This window comes from Arachis hypogaea, chromosome 12 (assembly GCF_003086295.3).
Source record: "Arachis hypogaea cultivar Tifrunner chromosome 12, arahy.Tifrunner.gnm2.J5K5, whole genome shotgun sequence".
NCBI classification, from domain to species: domain Eukaryota; kingdom Viridiplantae; phylum Streptophyta; class Magnoliopsida; order Fabales; family Fabaceae; genus Arachis; species Arachis hypogaea.
In genome coordinates, this window is record NC_092047.1 from 108141179 (window position 1) to 108147967 (window position 6789).

At 36.2% G+C, this 6789-nt stretch overlaps 1 long non-coding RNA gene across 2 annotated transcripts; it reads left to right on the forward strand.

The window, feature by feature from the left end:
• The first annotated feature begins 457 nt into the window (after positions 1-457).
• On the forward strand, positions 458-6406 carry LOC112728148 (uncharacterized). Of its 2 annotated transcripts, none has more exons than XR_003166144.3 (5): positions 458-1548; positions 1640-1723; positions 1805-1954; positions 3556-4064; positions 5295-6406. It is a non-coding gene; the product is annotated as an uncharacterized lncRNA (long non-coding RNA). The 2 variants fall into 2 exon arrangements; XR_011868865.1 differs by having other exon boundaries at positions 937-1548; positions 3542-4064.
• Positions 6407-6789: the final 383 nt, after the last annotated feature.

Here is a 6789-nt window from a genome sequence, read left to right on the forward strand (position 1 = left end):
TTTAGAGGTAGCAAACGAAACTTTAAGATGCCATTCGTAAACGTGAAAGATGGATTAATAAGTGTGCAACGTTATGAAGAGTATAGCAATTCGTTCCTCGTAAGAGTTTGTAGATGTTAGGATTTTGACGGGTTGTGGAGTTGTGAAATGATTGATGGAGTTGGGGAGTTGAAGTTCTGAGATGGGTAAGAGATCTGTGAGTGAGTCTTATATCCGTTGTTTTATACCAGCCTGCTTTGTAGCCCTTTCGCTACACTAGCTACTGTTTTGTTTTGTGAACGCGTATCTTGATTTGCACTCTATTTTGTTCCTCCAAGCTTTTGTAAAATTTTGAACATTTATATATGCATACTAAGATTTCATACTTTTCTATAAAGTGTTTAAAAAGTAGAGAGCAAAGACTATGTATTACCTTGTATATTACTTTAATTTTCGAGGGCGAAAATTTTTATAAGGTGGGTAGGATGTAAGACCCATAATTTTCGAAAAATATTATTATGAGTTAATTTCAATGTATTTATTCATTAAAGAATTTATTTTTAGAAACTATTTTATTAAAAGTAATTAAATAAAGTTTTGACAATTAAATTAGAAATTTTACTTAATTTTATAATTATTGAATAATTTTCTATATTTAAGTTATACAGTTTAACAGTTGCAAAAGAATAAGAATTTTATATAATTTAGTTAAATAATAGAAACTCTAGAATTTAATACTTTAATTTTATAAACAAAGAAAATTAATTATATTATCTTTAATTTTAAATTAAAATATTCGATTAAAAGTCAATTAGTAAATTAATAATCAAATAACATTTTTAAAATAATTTTAATAGATTAAATTAGATTTTTAATTAATACTCTATACCCCTAATTTTATTAAAATTACCTAAACTACCCTAATCCTAACCTTCTACCCCCACCGTCTTACCCTTTCCCCAAAACCCTAACCTTTCCCAGCTTCAGACAAAAGGAAATGAAAGAAAGAAAAAAAAAAGAAGAAGAAGAAAGAAAGGAAAGGGGGAGGAAGAAAGGGAGATCTGAGAAAGAAGGAAAGGGGGAGGAAGAGAGGGAGATCCGAGGGTGAGAGCGCGCCGGTGGAAGGGCGCCGGAGCTGCTAGGCCACGCCGTCGGGTCGCCTTGGCTGCCGTTGGGAGTAGAGACGCATGCAGAGGAGAAGCCACCACTGCCTCACTTTCGTCGTCATCCTCGCCAGGAAGCATGTCGCCGCTGCTGTCCGTCCGTCCAGCCTGAGTCGTCGCCGTCGTTGCTGGTCCGCCTTGGAGCCGCCGTCGTCACTATTGAAGCCGAGGAGAGAGAGACGCGGTGAGAGGAGGGTCACACCCAGTGTCGTTGCCGCCTTTCTTCCGCCATCACCGAAGCTACTGGGCTTGCCGTCGATGCACCCATGTTGCTGCTGTGTCGCCGGAGCTTCACGCCGCTGTATTGGCCGCCGGAGAACACAGATAAGGCCTCTGTCTTCTTGGGTTTTGATTGTTGCTAATTACTCGATTGTACGCCATTTTCGGAATCAGGCCAGATTTACCGGTAACCACTTTCTCCTTTCTTGAATTTATTCCATTTTTATTTTGCCCCGCTATTCTGATTTTGCTGGTATCTCTACTGTCTTACCGATCAGAATGGTGTTATTGCCACTAGAACAGATGCACAGGTCCCTGATTCTCTTCTTTGTTGCCCCATCATTCTATTTTCTATAGCTGCAGTAAGTTATTCTAACCTTGATATCCTTACCGCTGTTATTCTGCTATAGATTTTTGAGAATTTTGTGATGTTGACGTTCTAGAGTCGAGTTCCAGTAATTGCATGGTTAAAATAGAAGCCGTTTCTGTTGTTGTGGAAGTGAACGGAGTGGCAGATGCAACTGCCGTTGAGTGCGAGTCGAGAGAAAAAGGTTTCTTGGACGTATTTGATTTATGAATTTTGATTATTCGAGGTAGGGGCACTTTTCTTAAACTTGTTTTACTTTCCAGAGTTGTTATAAATCGATATTAATGCATAAAATACTTTTTTTGTGATTTCGTAAGTCTTGTGAATTGAATTTAGTTGCTTTGGATGAATGAGATTGTTAGTTCGATTGATCGATCGATTGAGAAAGTTGAATATTCTGATTAATTGACTGATGTTGTTAAAGTGGTTTTCCTTGAATTATCGGAATTTGATTTTGAAACAAAATTGGAAAGTACTTGATATTTGAAAATTGTTTCTTTATTGAGAATGATTTGCTATTTTGGAAATGATTCAAAAAGGGTTAGAGGAAGGGTTTGGTTTGAAACTGTTTGAGAAGACCGAGAATTCTTTATTATTGATTGATGCTGTTGATTGAAGCTGGTTTAAATTGTGATTTATGGATTGGTTGATTGAATTCTGGATTTTATAATTTCTTTGGGTTGAGTGTTGTTGTTGTGATAATGGTTATTGGAAGTGATTTGAATGATTTACAGGCGTTTGGTTTGGTTTGGTTGGGACCCGAAAAGGGTGGCAGAATCCGAGTTTTAGAGGAGATGCTGTCGAAATTTTATAAAATTGAAAGTTTCATTTGAAGTAATTATTTAAAAAGATTTGGTTTTAAACATTATATGTCTTAAGATTGATTTATTTATTGAAGAAAGAATTATGTTTTGAATTGAGATTTGTTAATAAACGAAATGGAAAGAAGGATAATGAGGATTTTCTTTGAAATATGGTTTCTGAATGAATTTGGAAAATGAGATTTGGATTGATGAATGATTATGGTGTTGAGAATGTTGAGAATGTTGAGATATGAACTTTGAATTATTCACATGGCTTATGAATTTGAAATATCTGAGATACGAGGTTCCCTGGATTAAGTGCCGTGACTTGCCACCACGTGTACCAGGTTGAAAACTCGATACTCTGTTGACCCTACGACGTAAGTGTGACCGGGCACTATATAAATTCCCGGGAATGTTACCCCCATTGAGCAATATTGATTATTTGAGAAAAAGCTATGCATAGACTCTTGGGGATGCACGTCGGGGGACAGCCTAAGGACAATTCAGACTTGTCGGGTTGGCTGGATAACCGACAGATGAGCCTCATCAGCCATAGGACAGGCATGCATCATATGCATTTGTATGCTTTGCTTGGGTTTGAACTTTCTTTGGTTTGCCTAATTGCTAAACTGTTCTTAACTGCTACTTGAACTATTTGCTGTAACTGCTTCCTACTTGTGTTTTCCTTATCTGTATTGCCTGTGTTTGTCCTGGCGTGTTACATTTGAGAATGGATTTTTGGTGCTGAATTAATGATTGTGTTGTTTGATTGCGTGGTTGGTTTCTGATTGAGATTTGCTTATGAGAAAAGAAAGACTTTGGATTTCTGAAAATATTAAACATTGTTTCTTGAAATGGTTTTGAACGACTAGCTATTGGATTTTAAAAGGATTCATAAGGCAATGATAATCACTGAATTTGAAAACAGTTTTCTTATTGAGTATCTTCTTATGACAACTTTGAAACTCTGTGGTGAGACCGTGTGGTTAGGTTCTCACCCCCTACAGCTTTATCTTTTCAGGAACCAGATGAAGAAGCATTAAGAAGAGTTATACTATGTTTGGTTTATATGTTGTTGTATTAATTAGATTATTTTCTTCCCTCATCTTTGTTATTACAAGTTTGTAAGAGGGATAGGAATTGTGTGTTTTATATATATATTATATTGAGTTATTATGTAATGAGTCTTGTATAAGAATCTATGCCTGCTTGTAATTTTCTTAAAATGAAGTATTTATCTCCGGTTTTTCAAAGAAATCAGCGATACAGTATTGAGTTACAGGCTCCTATTCTAGTATTTAGTATGTAAAGTAGTCGTAATACTTCTTGCTATCAGAGTAGCGTAGCCGGAAGCGTGATTTCTGATAGTGAGGGTGTTACAGAGATATTGTTTTGAAGTTCATTGTTGATCCAGATAGAACCTTATCATCACAGTTTCTTATCACTGCTACTGATGCTGCTTGACCAGTTTCTTTATCAAACGATGCATCTATGTTAATTTTCATCCAACCATCCGATGGTGGCCTCCAGGTAATTTGCTTCCTGTATCTATTATTTACTACTTCTTTTACTTTTTCTTCATACTCTATTGATTTCCTGCATTCTGCTTCCTTGTTGGTCGCCATAATAATTGTTGTTTTTTGGGCTAAGCTGTTTATGTTGAAATATAAATGAGTTCCTAGCTTTCTAAATAGACCAACTTATGAAAGCTAAGTTGTTAATCCTATTCTGTGTTCCACACCCATCTTCAGCCTTTAATCTATTGACTATTGCTAGTAACCACTTCGCGAAAGATGTGACATTATTAGGGGTGGGTGAACATTGAATCTGAGATCCAAACCACATTGCTCTAGTCCATGGGCATAATAATAGCGCATGTTCCACTGTCTCCTCTGCCTCTTGACAAATCCTATAGGTAGGATTTTTCACAATTTTTTTTTGTAAATAGATTATAATTCACTACCAAAATATTATGACAAGCCTTCCAAAGAAACATTTTTAATTTTTGAGGAATATGCATTCCCCAAATTGTCTTCCATAACTCCTTCAGATCCGTACTTGATGATGCCTGATTTCGAGCTTGAGTTATCTTCTCTGTCCTTACTAGATGATACCCTGTTTTCACCGTATATTATCCGTTTGCCTTATATGGCCAAATCAGACTATCTTGCTTATTTATTAGGCTTATCGGTGTCTTCATAATTCTCTCGCGAACTTGATTTGGAAAGATGTTCTGAATTTTTCTCACATCCCAACCCTCTCCCTCTGTCAGGAGTTCCTTCACCTTCATATTTCTTTCTCCAATTGGGAATTCTAATCTCCCTCTTCCTTCAATCTAATTCTCGGCCCATACATTCACCTCTGATCCATCACCAATGCTCCATCAACCTTTTCTTCTCAAAAAGTCTCTCCCTTCCAAAATACTATTCCAAATCCACGAAGCCTCCTTACTCCTCTTAGCTTCCTAAAAATTTTCATTCGAAAAATAAAGAGTTTTGAGAATTTTTACCCAAGTTGCAATGGGCTTTGGAAGGTGAATTTGACGTGGGTCATTATATGAATATGTAATACACTTGTTGGTATGGTTGTTGGATTTATAGAATTTATGCAGATAAGAACTGAAGCCAATTCCATGGGCTTGATGTTGAGTTAAGATTGATTTTGATAAATAAATTATGATGACAAACATTTATTGGATTAAAAGTCCAATTGTAGTTTAATGTGCGTTTTAGTGATGCTGACCCATTATTCTTTTCTCAGCCCAACAATGTTGCTTAAGTATTCCTTTAATGCTTCAATTCGATGCACAAGTCCAAAGTCTTTAAACAAGCACCGATCAGCAAAAAGGTGCAAAGGAAGAAGGCTCTGCATTTGCAAAGTGATAAAGGGACATTTGTCTTCATCATGGAAAAAGGAAGACATATGAAACAAAAGGAAATTAACGAAGCAACAAGACACAAGGACATTTGGCACTATTATAGGACAGCTGTGACTCTAGAAAGGAAAAAAAAAACACAAAAAATATCACTACTCCAAGGACAACTCAGAATCAAAATTCAGAAGATCATTAGCAAGTTTGGAAGAGCAAAACAAAAATACATAGTTATGGACAGCAATTGGAATGGCTCAAAAATGGAAGTGCTATGTATGCCAAAGAAGACAGCAGATCTAAGTACAACAGAGTTGGTGGAGCAACTCCTCCAACAAGTAGCATTAGTGGAGTAGAATGGAAAAAGGACGGCATGCCAATGGACATAGCTCCAACGGGTTGATGGTACAAGGAATTGGAAGAGGAAAATTGGAGAGCAAGCTGAAAATATAAAACAGACCTCACTTCAACATTTGAAATCAAGAAAAATAGAGTGATACAAGAGCATCATCTCAAAACACTTGAGCTGAAATCATTCTCCTTCAATTTGTGCTTCATTTCAAATTTTCTTTGGTATGGCTATCTAATGTCATCTTTCTGTATTTGAGGAAAAGGCTTGAGAATGTGAGTTGAAAAAGTCATAAGAGAAGAGGCAAGAGAGATGCATGAAAAAGCCAAATGAGTTCTTTCTGTGAACTAAGGTTTAGTTCCCCTTACCAAGTTGGGATAGTACTTGGTGGTAAATTGAATCTGCGGATTTCCCTTGCCAAGTTGGGATAGCACTTGGTGTTTCTGAATCTGGCTAGGTTCTCCTTCTAAGTTGGGGCAACACTTGGGTTGCTAGGCTTTGGGGTAAAAAGCTTAGTGGAAGATACTAGATGAATTGGATTGTAATTCATTAGTATTGGTGTTTGTAATCTGTTTGATTATAGTAAAAATTCCATCATGGTTGTGGTGGAGACTAGATGTAGGTTTCATGGGACTTAGAAACCGAACCAAGATACATGCTGGCCTCTATCTCTTCTTTCCTTCTCTGTTTTATTTCTGAGCATGAGACAAAACGAAAAAATCTCCTGCATATTTAGCTTCTGCAAAAACAGAACTTCAAAAGTTAATTTTGGGCCAACTTGATTCAACCCCCTTCTCAAGTTCAAGTAGTTCCATCACTTGATAATGAAAAAAAAAACTTATAATATTTTTGATGTGATTATAATGGTTTTATCGTGAGCTTTTTCAGTTACGTTGCATTTGTGGTTAATCAAGAGTAAAATTTTAATCAAAATTTTATGAAAGTTTAGTTTTTGAGGTATAATTGTATATTCTTAGAAGGATTAGGTTATATAGTTGTGGTGATTACAATAACATCAAGTGATTACATAAGGCAAG